General features: G+C 39.6%; 1 non-coding gene across 1 annotated transcript; it reads left to right on the forward strand.

The window, feature by feature from the left end:
• Window positions 1-2,974: 2,974 nt before the first annotated feature.
• LOC128280203 (small nucleolar RNA R71) lies at window positions 2,975-3,081 on the forward strand. Its single transcript, XR_008270384.1, has one exon. It is a non-coding gene; the product is annotated as a small nucleolar RNA R71 (small nucleolar RNA).
• The last annotated feature ends 20,420 nt before the right edge of the window (window positions 3,082-23,501 follow it).

A 23,501-nucleotide genomic window follows, 5' to 3' on the forward strand; every position in this document is an offset into this window, starting at 1 on the left:
AATTTCTACTGGATAATTTGTGGTAAATTTTCAAAGTCAAGACAGGAGATCCAGAAACCATTCTGGCCCTGTCTCACGAGAACTTTAATATCTCTTAGTAAACTGATCATATGATCGTTTCGTTACTTTCATATGAAAATAGATCCATCAAGGTTAGTTTACATAATTTATTCACTATTTAATACCATTCCTATTATTTTTAGTGATTTTTCACATTCACGTCACTGCAGCTGGCAGCATCTGTTTTTAAGGTAGGCCTTACCTAAATTGTAGTCTCTATGGACCAACTATAGTCTTGTCATACATAGGTCCACTTATGATCATATTTAGCCATTCCAATGGCTGATCATGTGACTAACACTCCCATTCCAATCCATAATCACATCATGAAACCATATATAATTACAAACCACAAATTGAATGGTCTAATGCCATACTCCACCTTTACGAGCCATTTTCGCATGGCCGTATACATATACATCACAAAGATACTTGAAAACAACCAAGGGTAGTCCTATACATGCCATATCCAAAATTCAACTAAAGGAGTACCAAAAGGGCTTTGATAGTGTGGTTGACTTCAACTTCGATGATCCCGAATCCGATCGCTAACGAGCAAAATCTATAAAACAGAGAGCCAAAGCAACGGGTAAGCATTTTTATGCTTAGTAAGTCTCAAGTAATGAAATCGGCTTTGACTAAAGCATTACTTTCACATAGCCAAATGAATCACTTTATTAATACACATTCACATAATCGTACCTACTTCACACTTCATCAATATATACATTCACAAGATATCAACCCATTTCAAGAGCTGAAAATTCGTTTGTCGATTGAACGAATATTATTTCAAACGTATCGACTTTTCCATTGCACATGTAAACATACCTTATCCTTTGGACTTTTCGAGCGTACTAATTGGATTTATTACAGCAACCAATGCTCACCTTCAACCCAAGCTTCTTCGGAATACAACCGGATATAACCACACGCACGAATGCCCTCGGGTCTTAGCCCGGATATAACGACTTGCACAAATGCCTTCGGTATTAGCCCGGATATAACAACTTGCACAAATGCCTTGGTATTAGCCTGGATATAGTCACTAGCACAATTGCCTTGGTCTTAACCGGATATAATTACTAGCATAAATGTCTTGGGACTTAGCCGGGTATCATTCAATTGCTCATGCACACATAAATCAATAATCATTACACATCCATATTTCATTTTCGTTACTAAGGCTCGAACACAAACATATCACTAGCATAATTGCCTTGGGACTTAGCCCGGTACCATTCAAATACTCATACACACATATATCAATAATCATTACACATCCATATTTCATTTTAGTTACTAAAGCTCAAACACAAACATATCACTAGCATAATTGCCTTGGGACTTAGCCCGGTACCATTCAAATACTCATACACACATATATCAATAATCATTACACATCCATATTTCATTTTCGTTACTAAGGCTCAAACACAAACATATCACTAGCATAATTGCCTTGGGACTTAGCCCGGTACCATTCAAATACTCATACACACATATATCAATAATCATTACACATCCATATTTCATTTCACATAATTCAAGTAGGGTCATTACTCAAGACTTACTTGGATGTTGTCGAACGGCTTCAACGGCTATTCGATCACTTTTTCCTTTCCTTTATCCAATTGTGGCCCTCTAAGCTCTTGAGCTAATTCAAACAATTTCAACTTATTAAAGTCTCACTTGCTAGCCTTGGCGAATACACATATCATTGACCCAACATCACATAACTAAGCACTTTAGTCAATTTTCTTTAATTTCGCACACATTCGGCCTTAGCTCACATCAAGGTAGCCGATTACCTAATTCAAGAATAGGCATCATTATGCTTGCCTCTAACCGAATGCATGCACAACAATTCCCCTATTGTGGCGAATATGCATGTCCATGTTAGCCAATTTTATACTTCAAAACCGAAACATCATCACATATAAACATATATCAAAACACAAATTTTACCTATCATGCAACAAGCAAAAATCGCACTTATGAGCATACCATGGCGAATACATCACACACCATCCCCTTTCAATTTTCGGTCATGGTTAAACATAGAACTCCATGTCTTACTCAAGAATGCTAAGAGAAAATTCAAGAGTAGTCAATCCATCATTACATGCATCATCAACAAGCTTCATATTTAGCATGCAATGGCTTTAACACAATATCAACCTTGGCCAAATACCATTTCCATGGCATAACAAGGATTTGAACCATGGCTAACATGAACATCAAGTTAGCAACTAAAACATGCATGAATCTCATGACACAACCTCATACATACCTTAATCTTGATGCAAGTATAGCCAAATCTCCTTCTAGATCTCTTCTAAACCAAAAATGGAGCAAAAATCCTCCCTTTTTCCCTTAGTATTTTCAGCCAAAGAATTGAGAATGGATGAACAAATTTTTCTCCTTTCTTTTTCCTCTACTCACGGCAACAAGGGGCATCCATCCATTTTTTGTCAACCTTTTCTTTAATGCTAACACATTATTTAATTGCTCCCAACATGCCTCACTAACCCAACATGTTGGAAACATGTTTTCCTTTGCCCATCACATCCATCTTGGCCGGCCACTATAGAATAATTTGGGCAATTTTGACATGCAAGTCCACCTTTGTGTCAACATGCACAAATAAGCCATTACAAATTAGCCTATCATTTTTTTTACCATGTTTCACCTTGATCCCTATTTAATAATTTCTCATACATTTGGTAAAATTAGAGAATGAAACCTCCACATATTCATGCACACACATAGTAAGCATAAAATATAACAATTAATTATTTTTATGCCTCGGTTTTGTGGTCCCGAAACCACATTCCGACTAGGGTCGTTTTAGGGCTGTCACATCGAGGGATTCAGACCATTGTGGAATGTTTGTACTTGAAGCCAAAGCGGCAACCCATGGTGAGGGCACCTTCTCAGTAAGTCCTTGTATCTCTCCCATGCATCGTAAAGTGTTTCTAAATCCATCTGGACAAAAGAAGAGATATCATTACGTAATTTAGCCGTTTTAGCTGGCGGAAAATATTTTAGTAAAAATTTCTCGGTCATTTGTTCCCAAGTAGTGATAGACCCTCGTGGTAACGAGTTCAACCACTGTTTAGCTTTGTTTCTCAGTGAAAAGGGAAATAACCGAAGATGAATGGCATCATCAGAAATGCCATTGATTTTGAATGTATCGCAAAATTCCAGGAAATTTGCTAAGAGAGCATTAGGATCTTTATCCTGTAAACCATCAAACTGAACAAACTGGTGTATCATCTGAATAGTGTTAGGTTTTAATTCAAAAGTATTTGTAGCTACAGCAGGTCTAACTATGCTAGATTCAGTTCCTATTAAAGAAGGTTTAGCATAATCATACATAATACGTGGAGCACGATTTTGATTAGCCGCAATTGCAGGAGGTAGCTGATCGCCTTAGTTTTTAGCCATGTTGTCAGTTGGGGTTTGAGTATCGTCTTCTCGCTCGTTCTCTGTGTATCGTAAGCTACGCCTTATTTCTCTTTGATTTTTGCGAATTGTACGATCAATTTCTTCGTCAAAAAGTAATGGTCCTGACGGGTTTCTTCTAGTCATAAACTATAAAAACCTGCCAAGAGAGAGAAAAAGTAAATTAATAAATAATAAAATAAAATAAAATTGCAAGAAAAATAAATGGCTAAAGTAATAAAAATTTAGTGTTCCTAATATTTCAGTTCCCCAGCAACGGCGCCAAAAACTTGATCGCGTGATTCGTAACAAGTAATAAATATTTATAATGAAGATCAAACCTAGACTAACTATTATCAAAACGAAAAGGCAAGCGCACCTATCGAACAACAGTATAGTAATGGCAAGACCAGGATATCGTACCCAAGGGAACCAAAAGTACTAGTAATAACTATCTTTTTGTTATCTAGCCTAAGAATAAAAGGGTTTGTTTTAATTAACTAATTATTTAAAATAAGAACGCACAGAGAAAAGAACTGGGGAATTGCTTTTGGGAAAATCGATTGACTTGAGACAATACCTAAGTAAAAATCCACCTAGACTTTACTTGTTATTCTAGCTCCAAATCGGACGATTTATTCATTCAACTTGTTCCGTAGAGATCCCTAAGTTATGTTATTATCCTTATTCAAGACTAATAACGTCTAATCCCTAGATTGAATAACCAAGACTTTTCTCTAATTAACACTCTAGGGTTGCATTAACCCGATCTATGGATCCCCTTATTAGGTTTCACCCTAATCTGGCAAAATCTTGTCACCCCATTTCTAGGCGCGCAATCAACTCCACTTAATTATGGAAAATGTACTCTTAAACAGGGTGTATTCCTCCTCTGAGTAAGAGTGTGCCTTGAATCAGTATCCTAGGATATCAAAACAAGAATTAAGAACACATAATTAAGAGCAAGTTTAATATTTATCATATGATTCAGAAAATAATAACAAGATTCATCTTAAGTTTCATTCCCCTTAGGTATCTAAGGGCTTTAGTTCATAATAAAATAAGAGTACATCTCAAAAGTATAAAAATAACAAAACATGAAGAAAACTCTAAAACGCCTGAAGGAATTCTGAGAGAGGTCTTCAGTCTTGGAGTAGCTCCAGCTTTTGGGATGGATCATCTGGCTTCCTTCAAGTAATTCCTGGCGTGTGGTTATGTATTCTAGAAATGTTCTGGAAGAGGCCTCCCTCTCTAGGTCATACTTAGGGTGTTTATATAGGCTTTGGATTGGATTTCTTCCTTCTTAAGTACCCATTTCTGTGTAAAATACAACTCTTTGAAAAAGGGACACGCCTGTGTACCACGGCCATGTGATGTGATTTCCAGGCCGTGTTCGATCCGTTAAATTACCACGGCCGTGTGAGTTTAATGGCCAGGCCGTGTGAATCGTGTAAACCTTGGTCGACACCACCGAAGGCCACGGCCGTGTGAGATGCCCGTGTGGCAAGGCTTAGGCCATGTGATGTTCTCAATTTGGTCCGTTTTGTCCCTTTTTAGCTTGTTTTTGGCTCCTTTTGACTCTTGGTGCTCTCCTGAGTACAAAACATGAAATAATCGAATTAAGAGCACCAAAATCCACAAATCTAGTAGTAAACATCCATAAATATGCTAAGTATTTGGGGTAAAACTATGTATAATTTGGCATTTGTCACCCACACCCATGGGAAGGAACTGTATGTCACACACGGCCTAGACACACGCCCGTGTGTCTAAACATGTGCACCCTAATAGGCTATTTTCCAAGCCTTTGGTTAGCCTTTCTACCATCTATACTTAATGGTTATCAATTTTTGAAACCAAACATGACTACGCATTTGTAAATCTTTGATAAATCTTATTGTATGGGAACCTCATATCATTGGTTTCATACATGAAAGGTTATTTCCCATTTAGTGTTTATGGGTTTCCATGTTACTTTAATTCGTCCGAAATTGGCTCGTTCATGCGACTCATTGCCAATTGGTAACAACCCATCACACGTAATAAAATCATGCATAGATTTGTAGGTTATAGCCTACTTCAATTAAGCTAATTTCTATGGCCATATAAAAAGAAATAAACATATATATTTTTTTACATGACTTCATTTGGAAAATCTAGGCTAAATCCCCCATTTTATGAACTTATAAGGTGATGTCGGGATTACCAGTCCAGGCTAAATCCCTTATTATGAAAAACACTCTTAATGAGCTCAAATCTGAATTACTAGTCCAGGCTAAATTCAGACCCTAATCGGATTACCCGTCTGGGCTAAATCCATAATGTACACATATTCTTCAGGAGGCTCAATCATTCAAGGAACACCCGTCCAGGCTAGATCCTTTTCATACTTGAGATCACGGATTACCCGTCTGGGCTAAATCCTTACTGCAACACATGCAGGATCTCAATTCACATGCCAATCGGGGTTATCCATCGAATTCTCCTTTTTAACCTCAACCGAGATATTTTTCACATGTTACCATCAAATATGCATTTCTATGATATCTCATGCCAATAATAAATGCAATCATCATGCATTCATAAATCATACAATTGTGCATGTTAGGAGTTTACTTTAAGTTCCCCGAACTTACCTGGTATTTGTTTCGGAGCTGTGTTTAGGTTATTCCGAAACCTTGCGTTTACCTTGATCGACCTCCGGAATTTGTTCATCGGGGTATATAAAAACAAAATTATATCATTAATATGCCACATTATACATTACAAATCTAATTCTCACCCCCGGTCCAAATGACCGTTTTGCCCCTAACCTTTGACATTTTTACAATTTAGTCCCTAGGATCGTCTAATGAAACACATGCACTTTCTATCTTACCCAAGCCTAGCTGAACACTTTTCTCCCTTATGGAAGCCCACATTTCTCATTATCTCATTTCTACCACACATTTTACAACTTTTGCAAAATGGTCCCTACAAGGGTTTTTCATGAAAATCACCTAGGAAAAGATGTTTAACACACATTCAAATTTCATATTCCTCCATAATCCATCAAAATACAAGCAACTCATGCATGGATAAAATTTTAAACATGAACCCTAGCATGAAATATGGGTAGAAATGAAGAGAACAAGCTATCAGGATTCCAAAAATACAAAGAACATTACAAACGAGGCTTGGAAGCACTTACTATTGAGCTTGAAATGTTTGAAAACCCTAGCTATGGTGACAAGAGAATTTCAGTAGGTATGGGGAAGAAGATGGCTGATTTTGGCTTGATTTTTCCCCATTTTATTTTATTAAAAAGCCAAATGACCAAAATGCCCTCATGCACTTTCTTTAAAATTTCATCCTTGCAAGCCCAATTTTGTCCAAAAACTTAGAAATTGGGAAAATTACTCTCCAAGAACTTCTAATTCATAATCCAAAGCAATGTCATACAAATTGCTTCTAGAATTCAAGTTTTACAATTTATTCAATTTAGTCCCTAATTTCCAATTGAACACATTTCTCAAAGAATTTCTTCATGAAACTTTAACACATGCATATACTCATATTCTAGGCCTCATAATAACCATAAAATAAATATTTTGATGTCAGATTTATGGTCCCGAAACCACTATTCTGACTAGGCCCTACTTCTAGATGTTATATTTCTCCCTCCTTAGAGGCTTTTGTCCTCGAAAGTCTTACCAGAAAACAGATTCAGATATTGACTTCTCTTGGTTTCTTCCGGCTCCTAGGTAGCCTATTCCACACCATGTCGATGCCATAAAACTTTTACTAAAGCCACGTTTTTGTTCCTCAATTGTTTAACTTCACGAGCCAAAATCTTGACCGGTTCCTCTCCATAAGTCATGTTCGGTCGAACTTCAATCTCAGTCGGTGAAATCACATGGGAGGGGTCTGATCAGTATCGCGTTAGCATAGATACATGGAACACATCGTGAATCTTTTCCAGTTCTAATGGCAACGCCAAATGATAAGCTAGTGGTCCAATTCTTTCGGTGATCTTATACGGTCTGATAAATCGTGGACTCAGTTTACCTTTTCGACCAAATCTTAATAGCTTTTTCCATGGAGATACTTTCAAGAATACTCTATCTCTAATTTGGAACTTAATTTCCTTTCTTTTCAGATCTGTATAAGATTTTTACCTATCTGATGCCGCTGTTAGCCAATCTCGTATCACTTTAACTTTTTCTTCAGTTTCTTTAATCAGATCAACTTTGTGAATCTGATTTTTCTTGAGTTCTGTCCAGTACAACGGAGTTCGGCACTTCCTACCATACAAGGCCTCATAAGGTGCCATCTTCAAACTTGTTTGGAAACTATTGTTATAGGCAAATTCTACCAAAGGCAGGTATTTTCCTAATTACCCTGAAATTTGAGGATGCAACATCGCAACATATCCTCGAGAATCTGAATCCTCCACTCAGATTGACCATCAGTCTGAGGGTGAAAAGCTGTGCTAAAGCTTAACTTCGTACCCAAGGCTTCTCGCAACTTTTTCCAGAATCTCGAAGTGAATCTCAGGTCTCTGTCTAAAATAATTGACAGTTGTACTCCATGTAATCTTACTATCTCAGAAACATACAAGTTAGCCAACTTATCAAGAGAGTAATCTGTTCTTATTGGAATAAAATGAGCTGACTTCGTCAACTTATCCACTACAACCCATATGGCATCTTTTTTTTTTGGAGTTAATAGCAATCCTGTCACAAAATCCATAGTAACTCTGTCCCACTTCCATTCGGGGACCATCATAGGTTGTAACTAACCTAAAGGCACTTGATGTTCAGCTTTAACTTACTGACATATCAGGCATCTTGATACAAACTCAGAAATATCTCTTTTCATGCTGTTCCACCAGTACATTTTCTTTAAATCATTGTACATTTTAGTACTTCTCGGGTGAATAGACAAACGACTACTATGTGCTTCTTGCAAAATCTTCAGAATAAGTTCATTATCCTTGGGTACACAAATCCTATCTCTGAACATCAAACATCCATCAGGACTAATTTGAAAATCTGACTCAACACCAGACTCACATTGAGCCCTTTTTGCTTGCAAGTCATCATCATTACGCTGAGCATCATGAATTTCCTATAGAAATGTCGGCCTAGCCTCCAGCTCTGCCAAGACTGAACCATCATCAAGCAATGTCAAACGAGTATCCATGGCTTTCAAAGCAGAAAAGGATTTTCTACTCAATGCATCGACGACTACATTTGCCTTTCTTGGGTGAAAGTCGATAATCAAATAATAATCCTTAATTAATTCTAACCATCTCTTTTGTCTTGAATTTAATTCTTTCCAAGTCATCAAGTATTTCAAACTCTTGTGGTTCGTGAAGATGCGGCAAGTTTCACCATACAAATAATGTCGCCAAATCTTTAAGGAAAAAATAATAGTAGTAAGTTCTAGGTCGTGGGTCGGATAATTCTTCTTGTGAGGCTTAAATTGCTGTGAAGCATAGGCTATCACCTTGCCATCTTGCATAAGTACACAACCCAATCCGTTTAAGGATGCATCACTAAAGACCACAAACTCTTTTCTAGGTTCAGGTAGTACTAAAACAATAGCTTCGGTCAGCAATGTCTTTAACTTCTCAAAACTTTGCTGACACTTCTCTGTCCATTCAAATTTAACATCTTTCTGTAGAAACCTCATCATTGGAGTCGCTATCATGGAAAATCATTTCACAAACCTTCAATAGTAACTGCCTAAAACCAAAAAGCTTCTAACCTTAGTTACATTCTTAGGCGATTTCCATTAGACAATTGCAGAAATCTTACTTGGATCAACTCTGATGCCTTCACCTGAAACAATATGACCCAAAAATTAGACTTTCTAGAGCCAAAACTCACTCTTGCTAAACTTGGCATACATCTGCTTTTCCCTCAAGCTCTGTAATACAATTCTCAGGTGCTTCACATGCTCTGTCTTATCCTTAGAGTAGATCAAAATTTCGTCAATGAACACAATGATAAACTTATCCAGATATGGCCGAAAGATCCTATTCATTAGGTCCATAAAAACGGTCGGTGCATTCGTCAGCCCAAACGGCATGACAAGAATTTCAAAATGGCCATACCTTGTTCTAAAAGCTGTATTGGGTATATCTGAGTCTTTAACTCGTAGTTGATAATAGCCAGACCTCAAGTCTATTTTGGAGAACACAGTGGCTCCTCTCAACTGGTCAAACAAGTCATCTATCCTTGGTAAAGGATACTTATTCTTGTGGTTACCTTATTTAGTTGCCGATAATCGATACATAATCTCATTGAACCATCTTTCTTCTTTAAAAATAATACGGTGGCACCCCAAGGTGAAAAACTAGGCCTCGCGAATCCTTTATCCGTCAGCTCTTGCAACTGTGCTTTCAACTCCTTCAGCTCGGTAGGTGCCATTCTGTAAGGAGCAATAGAAATAGGAGTTGTCCCTGGCATCAATTCAATACCAAACTCTATCTCCCTTTTAGGAGGTAATCCGAGTAATTCTTCTGGAAACACATCTGGATACTCACATACTATCTACACTGACTCAATCTTCAATTTAGTTTCCTTAGTGTTCATCACAAATACAAGGTCAGCTTCGTATCCTTTCCTCATATATCTCTGGGCAGCCATTGTCATGATTATAACCGGCGACGAACCCAATTCTCTTGATTCGACCTGTAAAATCTCACCATCCGGGCATTTCAATTTAATATACTTACTACCATAATTTACAATTACATCATGCAGGGCTAACCAATCCATACCAAGTATTACATCAAATTAATCAAATGGAAAGAACATAAGGTTAGCTGGGAAACTATGACCTTGAATCGTCAAAGGACAATTCTTACAGACTTTGTCAACTAGGACTGATCTGCCTAGCGGGTTCAACACTCTAATGATGAATTCCGTAGGTTCTACAGGTATGTTCATACTAGACACCAATCTCATGCAGATATATGAATGCGTCGACCTTGAGTCAATTAAAGTAACAACACTTATATTAAAAAGAGAGAAAGTACTCATAATAACATCAGGAGTAGAGGCTTCCTCTCGAGCACATATTGTATACGTTCTTGTCAGGGCTCGAACCTCTGATTTTGTAGCGTCTTTAGTCACGACTCGACTACCACTAGCACTCCCAGGGTATCTCAGAGGTCTACCCCGAGGAATAGGAGTACTCAATTTCAGGGTTACATCCACTTCTTTTTCAACTCACTCTGGGCAATCTCTGAGGAAGTGGTCAAAAGAACCACACCTAAAACATGCGCCACTCTTCATTTGGCACTCTCCAAAATGAAACTTATTGTAGATCGTACACTTCAGTTTTTGGTCATCTACACTCCCCACACTAGTCAGCATCGGGGAGGAAGACTTTTGACCTCGTCGCTTAGAGCTTCTCGCTTTACCTGAATATCCCACTGATGAAGTGGAGCGTTCATGCTGGCTCCTGGATTTCTTCATGGAGAACGTGTAACACCCCGAACCTGAGACCATCGCCGGTGTCGGACACGAGGGGTTAACAAGCCAAGTTCACTTGTTTTGCCCATCCATTTGACATTTCTAGTCAGGCTAGAAAACTGCGTCACTGTCGCCTTAAAAATCATATCTCGAGTTTCAAAACTCGGAAACTGGTTTCATAAATTTTCCCTGAATTTAGACTCATATATCCATCCATGGATTTATTTCTAGAATTTTTGGTTGGGCCAATTGGTACAGTTTATTAGTTAAAGTCACCCATGTTACAGGGATCGACTGCTCTGACCTTCACGCGGTATAACTTGAATATCTCTCTGTACAGGGCTTTAATGCTGGTGCCGTTTGTTTCTAATGAAACTAGACTCAAAATGGAATCTGTACATATAAGGTATGTCTCCTAATTCTTTTGGATAATTTATAGTAAATTTTAAATTTGCGACAGGGAACCCAGAAACCGTTCTGGCCCTGTCTCACAATAGCTTTAATATCTCTTAACATGTAACTCCTATGACCATTTCGTTTCTTCCATATGAAAATAGACTCATCAAGGTTCATTTACATAGCTTATTCACTATTTAATTCCATTCCTACGAATTTTGGTGATTTTTCACATTCACGTCACTGCAGCTGGCAGCATCTGTTTTAAGGTAGGTCTTACCTATTTGGTAGTCTCCATGAACCAACTAGTCTTGCCATACATAGGTTCATATATGATCATTTTAACCATGCCAATGGCTGATCATATGACCAACATTCCCATTTCCAAGCCATAGCCACATCATGACACCAAATATATACATACAAACCACAATTAGTCTAAGTCGATACTTCACTTTTACGAGCCATTTTCGCATGGCCGTATATATATACATCACAACATATTCAACCAACAAGGGGTAGTCCTATACATGCCATTTCAAAGTTCAACCAAAATTTATACCAAAATAGGCGTGGATAGTGTGGATGACTTCGACTTTATTGATCCCGAATCCGATTGCTATCGGCGAAATCTATAAAACAGAGAGCCAAAGTAACGGGTAAGCATTTTTTATGCTTAGTAAGTCTCAAGGAATATAATCAGCTCTAATTACAGCAATACATTCACATAGCCAAATGCATCATTTCATTAATACACATTCTTACTTCACACTTCATCATTATATACTTTCACAAAGTATCAATCAATTCAATAACTGAAATTCATTAGTCGATTGAGCGAATGTTGCTCAAACATGTCGACTTTCCGATGCACATATAACGTACCTTATCCTTTGGGCTTTTCGAGTGTACTAATTGAATTCATTACAGCAACCAACACTCACCTCCAGCCCAAGATTCTTCGAATATAACCGGATATAATCACGTGCACAAATGCCTTGGTCTTAGCCGGATAGAATAACTTCGCACGAATGCCTTGGTCTTAGCCGGATATAGCCACTAGCACAATTGCCTTGGTCTTAACCGGATATAATTTCAGCATAATTGTCTTGGGCTTAGCCGGATATCATTCAATTTCTCATGTACACATACATCAATAATCATTGGACATACATATTTCATTTTCGTTACTAAGGCTCAAACGCAAATATAATCACAAGCATATTAGCCTTCGGGACTTAGCCCGGGTAGAATTCAAATGCTCATACATACATAATCAATAATCAATACACATCCATACTTTATTTCACATAATTCAAGTAGGGTCACTTCTTGAGGACTTACCTCGGATGTTGTCGAACGGCTTTTCGGCTATTCGATCACCTTTTCCTTCCCTTGTCCAATTGTGGCCCTCTTAGCTCTTGAGCTAATTCAAACAAATTCAATTTATTAAAACCTCATTGTGCTTGCTTATGGCCGAATATGACAAGGAGTTTAAATGGTCATATGGCCACTCTTTAGCTTGAATACACAATGGTCATGCACATTTTATACTACATCAAGCAATTCAATACAATTTATTTGAGCATCAAGGAAAAGCTAAGGCCCTCAATAGGCTACCCAAGGCCGAATATTCATGTACATGTTGAGGTCAATTTTGCACTTAATACCTCACAAAAACAGCATGCATTTTACTAGTTAATGCTTTGCACATTGTAGCATCAAGCACTTATATGTGTGCTAGGCCGAATTGTGCTTGCAATTTCACAAGCATTCTTCCACATCTTCTTCTTTAAACCAATATATTCATCACTTACTTCATAGCCAAAACATCATGTGCAAACATATATATACAATATGAGCATGGCCGAATTTCAAGGTGTCCATAGCCATCCAAAAATACAAATTTTAACTAACATGCAAGAAGCATGAACCATGCTCATGAATGCATCATGGTCGAATATGACAATCATGCTCCATTCAACTTCAATCATGGTTAAACACAAAAAGAAAACTCAAAATCTTACTCAAGAGTAGACAATCCATCATTGCATGCATCATCATCAAGCTTCACACTTAGCATGCAATGGCTTTATCACCATAACAACTTTGGCCAAATACCATTTCCATGGCATAACAAGGATTTGAGCCATGGCTAACATGCACATCAAATTAGCAACCAAACCATGCATGAAACTCCCAACACAACCTCATACATACCTTAATCTTGATGCAAACTTAGCCAAATCTCCTTCTAGATCTCTTCTAAACAAAGGAAATGAAGCAAAAATCCTCTTTCTTCCCCTTATGATTTTCGGCCAAAAAGGATGAGAAAGGATGAACACAACAAAATTTTTTTCTTCCCTCTTTCTCAACTCACGGCAAGGGGGATTACCACACTCACACACATTTTTTTCATTTTTTATCACCCATACACCTTTGTTTATTATTTCACCCTAATGCACCAACAAAACATGTTTCATGACATGTTTAGCCCATCCTCCTTGTCATGGCCGCCACCACCTATAAAAGGGGAATTTGACATGCAAGTCCTTTATTTTGCATGCATGCTTTAATTAGTCATCACACATTTCCCCATCATACTTTCAAAGTTCACTACTAGGTCCTTTCTAGTGAAATTCACCTTTATAACACTAAACCAATCATCAAAAAATGTCATACATGAATACACACATATTATAGGCATCGAAATAAATTTTAAATTATTTTTATGCCTCGGTTTTATGGTCCCGAGACCACCTTCCGACTAGGGTCAATTTTGGACTGTCACAACTCTCCCCCACTTAAGAAATTTTCGTCCCCGAAAATCTTACCGGTAAATAGGCTTGGATATCGCTCTTTCATAGAGTTCTCGGTCTCCCAAGTAGCTTCTTCTATCCGTGCTTGAGCCATAACACTTTCACTAGCGGAACCCGCTTGTCTCGCAACTCTTTCACTCTCGTGATAGGATACGAATCGGTTCTTCCTCATAACTCATATTAGCTTGAATTTCAATTTCGATGGACTAATCACGTGCGATGGATCGGATCTATAGCGTCGAAGCATCGAAGCGTGAAAGACATCGTGAACCTTTTGAGTTCGGGGCAAAATCAAACGATATGCCATGGACCGACTCGCTCGATATCTTATATGGCCCAATGAACCTCGGGCTCAACTTGCCCTTCTGGCGAGAACACGAGTATTTTTTCCAAGGCGATACCTTGAGAAACACTTTATCACCCACGATACTCGATATCCTTACGCTTCAGATCCGCGTCACGACTTACGGCGATCGGAGGCTATCTTGACTTTCACGGATTACTTTCACTTTCATTCAGCATCCCTAATCAAATCCACCCAAAATCTTGCTTTCACCGAGCTCGGTCCAAAACAATGGTGTACGGCATTTACGATCGTACAAGGCCTCGTAGGGTGCCATCTTAATACTTGATTGAAAGCTGTTGTTGTAAGCGAATTCAATCAACGGCAAATACCGTTCCCATGAACCACTAAACTCGAGGACGCAACATCTTAACATATCCTCAAGTATCTGAATTATCCGCTCGGATTGACCATCGGTTTGGGGTGAAAGGCGGTGCTGAAATGCAACTTGGTACCCAAAGCTTCTTGCAACTTTTTCCAAAATCGCGAGGTAAATCTCGGATCTCTATCCGACACGATGGAAATAGGCACCCCGTGTAATCTCACAATCTGAGAAACGTACAATTCAGCTAATTTGTCCATTGAAAAATCCGTACGTACGGGGACAAAGTGGGCCGACTTAGTCAATCGATCTGCCACGACCCAAACCGCATCCTTCTTACTTGCTGACAATGTCCGGATACAAAGTCCATTGTGACTCGATCCCATTTCCACTCGGGTATCGTGATTGGTGAAGTAATCTGAAGGCACCGATGTTCCGCTTTCACTTGTTGACATATTAAACATCTCAAACAAAGTCGGAGATGTCTCGCTTCATACCATGCCACCAAAACCGACGTTTCAAATCATTGTACATCTTCGTACTCCCGGGTGGATTGCCATTCGGCTACAATGGGCTTCATTGAATTATCGAAATGAGTTCAATTCTTTGGAACACACAGACGACTTTCGAACCTCAAACAATCGTCATCGTCGATTTGAAACTCCGAGTCCTTGTTCGAACACACGCAGCCGTTTTGCAACCAACTCGTCGTCGACTTTTCGAGCTTCTCGAATTTGGTGTGTCAATAATGGTTTGGCTTTCAATTCAGCCACTAACACACCGTCGGATCGGACGAGACAAGTGCACATTCATCGCTCGTAAAGTGAATAACGATTTACGACTCAAGGCATCCGCAACCACATTCGCCTTTCGGGTGATAGTCAATGATCACTCATAATCCTTTAATGTACTCGAGCCAACGTCTTTGTCGCAGATTTAAGTCTCTTTGGGTCATCAAATATTTGAGACTTTTGTGATCCGAGTATACATGGCACCTTTCACCAAATAAGTAATGTCGCCAAATCTTTAAGGCGAATACGATGGCGCCAATTCGAGATCATGAGTCGGATAATTTTTCTCATGTTGCTTTAATTGCCTCGACGCATAGGCCACAACTCGACCTTCTTGCATTAATACGCAACCTAACCCAAGTAGAGGCGTCGCTATAGATGACAAACTCCTTGGGACTCGGGTTGCACTAGAATTGGGGCTTCAGTCAAATAAGTTTTCAGTTGATCGAAACTTTTTGGCATTTCTCGTCCATTCGAACTTAACATCCTTTTGGAGTAACCGTCATCGGCGTGGCTATCGTTGAGAAGCCTTTTACAAATCGTCGGTAATAACCAAGCAAGCCCCAAAAAGCTCGAACCTCGATAATATTTCTGAGGCTTCCAATTAAGTATGGCTGAAATTTTATTCAGGTCGACTCGAATACCGATGCAGATACCACATGACCCAAGAAGCTAACCTCTCTTAACCGAACTCACACTTGCTGAACTTAGCATATAATTGCTTATCCCGTAAAATTTGCGGCACTAACCGCGGTGTTCAAAGATGTTCGGTCTCATTTCTTGAATAGACCAAGATGTCATCAATGAACACGACTACGAATCGATCCAAATATGGTCTAAAGATCCGATTCATTAAATCCATAAATACCGTGAGGGCATTAGTGAGCCCAAAGCGGCATCACTAGGAACTCATAGTGACCATATCTCGTTCAAGGCGTCTTAGGTGCGTCCAATCTCGATTCGCAATTGATAATAGCCCGATCTCAAATCTATTTTCGAGAACACCGAGGCTCCCTTCAGATTGATCGAACAAGTCATCAATACGTGGCAACGGATATTTGTTCTTTATCGTCGCTTTATTAAGTCGACGATAGTCGATGCACGTACCGCATGGTTCCATCCTTCTTCTTCACGAACAATCTTGGCGCACCCCAAGGCGAAAAACTCAGGCGAGCAAAACCTCTATCCACCAATTCTTGCAACCGAGCTTTCAACTCCTTTAATTCGTTGGTGCCATACGATACGGAGCTATCGAAATTGGAGTGGTACCGGTACCAATTCGATGCCAAATTCTATTTCCGAACGGTGGTAAACCGGCAATTCTTCGGGAAAACATCCGGTATTCACAAACCACGCACGCATTCGGGTTTCTTTTACGATTCCTTGTCATCGAAAGCACGTATGCAAGGTACGCCGCACCCTTTTCTTACATATTTCTGGGCCAACATCGCTGATATTACGGTGGCAACCCCTTTAAGTCCGTAGACTCAACCCGAATTATTTCATTATTCGCGCACCTCAAATTGATAGTCTTGCTCTTGCAATTTACAACCGCATCGTGCATGGTCAACCAATCCAAACCAAGAATAACGTCGAACTCATCGAACGGCAAAAGCATCAAGTCCGCCGGAAAACAAGAACCTCGGAACACTAGGGGACTTTTCTTGCACACTTTGTTGACAAGCACGTAATGACCCAAGGGGTTTGACACCGAATTACAAACTCCAGTAGACTCAATGGGCAAAGTCTTACTAGATGCTAAGGTTTCACATATATATGAATGAGTAGAACCAGGGTCAATCAAAGCAATCACATTTGTATTGAAAAGAGTGAAAGTACCGGTAATAACATCTCGAGAGGCAGCATCCTCGCGCGTGGCGTATGGCATAAGTCCTAGCAGAGCACGAGCCTCGAGATCGATGGTAGCATCTCTAGATCCTCTCGACCGCCACGACATTGCCCATATTTCTAGGTGGCCTACCTCGGCGATGGTAGCACCCGGGTTTGCACTCGACTTACATTCTGTTCATGCATCCTCGGGCAATCCTTCATAAAGTGGTCGGCCAATCCACACTTATAGCGGAGCGATCACGAAACCAACAGCTCCCGAATGCCATTTGCCACAATGTGGACACTCCGCCTCTCTCGGCGATCATTTCCACCACCGTGATCGAGGTGACTCGTGTGGTCACAGGGGTCGATCGCGTCCTCGTCTAGAAAAGCCCAAACGCCTCTAGACCGGCTCACATCATCTCGAAATCTCTTTGATGCTTGTTGAAGAGACTTTCCGAGGACCTCTTCGAATTCTCCGGTTCCCACATCAGCTTTTTGTTTCTCCTTTCTAAGCTCTTGACTTTACAAGCTCGCTCAACAAGTACTACGAACTCTCGTATCTCGAGGATGCCAACAAACATCCTTATATCATCATTCAGCCCATCCTCGGCGTTTTTACATAATAGCTTCGGACGAAATGCATTCTCGTCTGGCTAAGCCTCGAAATTTTCGTTCGTAGTGATGAATCGACATCGAACCTTGCTTAAGATCAAGGAATTCCCTCCGCTTTTGGTCGATGAATCTCGATGATATACTTTTTTGAACTCGGTTTGAAAGAATTCCCAAGTCACTTGCTCTCTAGGCACCACAGTCGAGTACTCCACCAATAGTAGGCGGACTCACGTAGCAAGGAGATGGTACACTTTAAGCACTCATCGGTGTACAAGATAGCTCATCGAGCACCGGATCGTGTTATCCAACCAAAATTCGCTCGCTCAGCATCATCATCATCCGTAGCCTTAAATTCAGTGGCCCCATGTTTTGAATCCTATCGATTGGGGCTTACTTGACCTTATTTGGTCACCACCGGAGGTATTGTAGGTCTGGGGTTGCATTTGTCGGGAATGGAGGTTGTGGAGCACCGTGTTGGTTCGAATGTATTGATTAAACCATTCGTTCATCACACTATAAAAGGCTTGCCTAGCCTCGTCATTAGGATTGCTGGCCATAGGTTGAGAGTCATGGCGCTGTCCCTTGCGCGGAGCAGCGCCACACTCTCCACATCATCAGCTATCGCTCGGTTGGGATCGGGATCCATTGTTATAAACAAACACAAAGTCAAATTGTCGAAATCACCACACTATCGATTCATCATTTAATGGCATGTATAGCTAGACCCCAAACACATCACGGTAGTCCTAGAATCGACTAAACCGTGGCTCGATACCAATAAAATTGTAACACCCGAACCCGAGACCATCGCCGATTGTCGGACACGAGGGGTTAACAAGCCAAGTTCACTTGTTTTGCCCATCCATTTGACATTTCCAGTCAGGCTGGAAAACTGCGTCACTGTCGCCTTTAAAATCATATCTCGAGTTTCAAAACTCGGAAACTGGTTTTGTAAATTTTCCTGAATTTAGACTCATATATCCATCCATGGATTTATTTCTAGAATTTTGGTCTGGCCAATTGGTACAGTTTATTAGTTAAAGTCACCCATGTTACAGGGATCGACTGCTCTGACCTTCGCGCGGTATAACTTGAATATCTCTCTGTACAGGGCTTTAATGCTGGTGCTGTTTGTTTCTAATGAAACTATACTCAAAATGGAATCTGTACATATAAGGTATGTCTCCTAATTCTTTTTGGATAATTTATAGTAAATTTTAAAGTTGCGACAGGGAACCCAGAAACCGTTCTGGCCCTGTCTCACAATAGCTTTAATATCTCTTAACATGTAACTCCTATGACCATTTCGTTTCTTCCATATTAAAATAGACTCATCAAGGTTCATTTACATAGCTTATTCACTATTTAATTCCATTCCTACGAATTTTGGTGATTTTTCACATTCACGTCACTGCAGCTGGCAGCATCTGTTTTAAGGTAGGTCTTACCTATTTGGTAGTCTCCATGAACCAACTAGTCTTGCCATACATAGGTTCACATATGATCATTTTAACCATGCCAATGGCTGATCATATGACCAACATTCCCATTTCCAAGCCATAGCCACATCATGACACCAAATATATACATACAAACCACAATTAGTCTAAGTCGATACTTCACTTTTACGAGCCATTTTCGCATGGCCGTACATATATACATCACAACATATTCAACCAACAAGGGGTAGTCCTATACATGCCATTTCAAAGTTCAACCAAAATTTATACCAAAATAGGCGTGGATAGTGTGGATGACTTCGACTTTATTGATCCCGAATCCGATTGCTATCGGCGAAATCTATAAACAGAGAGCCAAAGTAACGGGTAAGCATTTTTTATGCTTAGTAAGTCTCAAGGAATATAATCAGCTCTAATTACAGCAATACATTCACATAGCCAAATGCATCATTTCATTAATACACATTCTTACTTCACACTTCATCATTATATACTTTCACAAAGTATCAATCAATTCAATAACTGAAATTCATTAGTCGATTGAGCGAATGTTGCTCAAACATGTCGACTTTCCGATGCACATATAACGTACCTTATCCTTTGGGCTTTTCGAGTGTACTAATTGAATTCATTACAGCAACCAACACTCACCTCCAGCCCAAGATTCTTCGGAATATAACCGGATATAATCACGTGCACAAATGCCTTGGTCTTAGCCGGATAGAATAACTTCATACGAATGCCTTGGTCTTAGCCGGATATAGCCACTAGCACAATTGCCTTTGGTCTTAACCGGATATAATTTCCAGCATAATTGTCTTCGGGCTTAGCCGGATATCATTCAATTTCTCATGTACACATACATCAATAATCATTGGACATACATATTTCATTTTCGTTACTAAGGCTCAAACGCAAATATAATCACAAGCATATTCGCCTTCGGGACTTAGCCCGGGTAGAATTCAAATGCTCATACATACATAATCAATAATCAATACACATCCATACTTTATTTCACATAATTCAAGTAGGGTCACTTCTTGAGGACTTACCTCGGATGTTGTCGAACGGCTTTTTCGGCTATTCGATCACCTTTTCCTTCCCCTTGTCCAATTGTGGCCCTCTTAGCTCTTGAGCTAATTCAAACAAATTCAATTTATTAAAACCTCATTGTGCTTGCTTATGGCGAATATGACAAGGAGTTTAAATGGTCATATGGCCACTCTTTAGCTTGAATACACAATGGTCATGCACATTTTATACTACATCAAGCAATTCAATACAATTTATTTGAGCATCAAGGAAAAGCTAAGGCCCTCAATAGGCTACCCAAGGCCGAATATTCATGTACATGTTGAGGTCAATTTTGCATAATACCTCACAAAAACAGCATGCATTTTACTAGTTAATGCTTTGCACATTGTAGCATCAAGCACTTATATGTGTGCTAGGCCGAATTGTGCTTGCAATTTCACAAGCATTCTTCCACATCTTCTTCTTTAAACCAATATATTCATCACTTACTTCATAGCCAAAACATCATGTGCAAACATATATATACAATATGAGCATGGCGAATTTCAAGGTGTCCATAGCCATCCAAAATACAAATTTTAACTAACATGCAAGAAGCATGAACCATGCTCATGAATGCATCATGGTGAATATGACAATCATGCTCCATTCAACTTCAATCATGGTTAAACACAAAAGAAAACTCAAAATCTTACTCAAGAGTAGACAATCCATCATTGCATGCATCATCATCAAGCTTCACACTTAGCATGCAATGGCTTTATCACCATAACAACTTTGGCCAAATACCATTTCCATGGCATAACAAGGATTTGAGCCATGGCTAACATGCACATCAAATTAGCAACCAAACCATGCATGAAACTCCCAACACAACCTCATACATACCTTAATCTTGATGCAAACTTAGCCAAATCTCCTTCTAGATCTCTTCTAAACAAAGGAAATGAAGCAAAATCCTCTTTCTTCCCTTATGATTTTCGGCCAAAAGGATGAGAAAGGATGAACACAACAAAATTTTTTCTTCCTCTTTCTCAACTCACGGCAAGGGGGGATTACCACACTCACACATATTTTTTTCATTTTTTATCACCCATACACCTTTGTTTATTATTTCACCCTAATGCACCAACAAAACATGTTTCATGACATGTTTAGCCCATCCTCCTTGTCATGGCCGCCACCACCTATAAAGGGGAATTTGACATGCAAGTCCTTTATTTTGCATGCATGCTTTAATTAGTCATCACACATTTCCCCATCATACTTTCAAAGTTCACTACTAGGTCCTTTCTAGTGAAATTCACCTTTATAACACTAAACCAATCATCAAAAAATGTCATACATGAATACACACATATTATAGGCATCGAAATAAATTTTAAATTATTTTTATGCCTCGGTTTTATGGTCCCGAGACCACCTTCCGACTAGGGTCAATTTTGGGCTGTCACAGAATGAGAGTGTTTTACCGCTAAACCTCTTGCTCGCAACTCGAGCCTCTCTTTCAACTTATTTTCTTTCATTATTAAGTTCCTCGGCCTTCTTGGCTCAATCGGCCAATACAACGAATTCCCGTATTTCCAAGATCCCAATCAACAACTTGATGTCATCATTTAGACCTTCCTCGAAGCGTTTACACATTTCCGATTCCGTTTGGACCCATTCAGATGCGTACTGACTTAGTCGTACGAACTCTCTCTCATATTCTGCTATAATTTTATTCCCTTGTTTGAGTTCCAGGAACTTGTTTCACTTCGAATCCAAAAATTGCTGGCTAATGTATTTCTTCCTAAACTTTACTTGGAAGAAATCCCAGGTAATATTTTCTTTCGGCACTACTGAGGATACGGTCTTCCACCAGTTGTATGTAGTGTCCTTCAAAAGGGACACAACACACTTCAAACATTCCTCGAGTGTGCATGACAAATCATCTAGCACCCGCGTAGTATTCTCGAGCCAGAACTCAGCTCTTTTAGCATCATCATCAACTTTCGCTCTGAATTCCTCAGCCCCATACTTTCTAAGCTTATCAACAGGGGCTTTACCAATTCTCACTGGTGTTAAACCTCGTGGTACATCTTCATCAGGTTGGTTAGGGGGCGGGGGAGGTCTTGGTATATTGGGGCGATTTCTTAAATAATCCTCAAACCATTTGTCCATCATATCAAAAAAGGCAACTCGGGCCTCTTCCCAGCCGTCAGACATAAGCCTTCTACTACTACTAGATACAGCTCATTGTACAGAAGCTGGAGCATGGCTCTCGGCTCCCTCGGACTCATCTTGTGCTTGATTGGAAGACATTTACTATATTCAAAACAATTTAAACAATTAAGAGATGTCACACTATCAACATTTGAATAATGGGATGTATAGCGAACTTTATCATCCTCTACGGTAGTCCTAGAACGGACTAAACCGTAGCTCTGATACCACTAAATGTAACACCCCTCACCTGTATCCGACGCTGGGATATGGTTCGAGGCCTTACCGGGACTTTACATTTGTATCATACTATTTGGGATCACAATTTTTTTCTCAAATTTAAAACCCTTTAACCATGAATATTTCGTTCTTTACATAGGCCTTCAAGGCCTATAACATACTTAGACGCAGTGCGGGACTAATTTGTGCACATTCGAAAAACCTTAGGCTCCTTAGAAAATTTTTCTTATCTTAAAGTGTTACACGCCTGTGTTGATGGGCCGTGTGGTCACACACGTCTGTGTGACTTGGGACACACCCATGCCCTTTGGCCGTGGGCAACACTGACTTATCAACGCGGCCATAGCACATGCTCGTGCTGCCTGCCTATGGACAACACTGTCTTTTAGACACGGCAAGTACACACGCCTGTGCGGCCTACCCGTGTGCACTATTGATTTAGAATTATAAGTGCAGGGGACACACGACC

This window comes from Gossypium arboreum, chromosome 8, assembly GCF_025698485.1.
Source record: "Gossypium arboreum isolate Shixiya-1 chromosome 8, ASM2569848v2, whole genome shotgun sequence".
In the NCBI taxonomy this organism is placed as follows: domain Eukaryota; kingdom Viridiplantae; phylum Streptophyta; class Magnoliopsida; order Malvales; family Malvaceae; genus Gossypium; species Gossypium arboreum.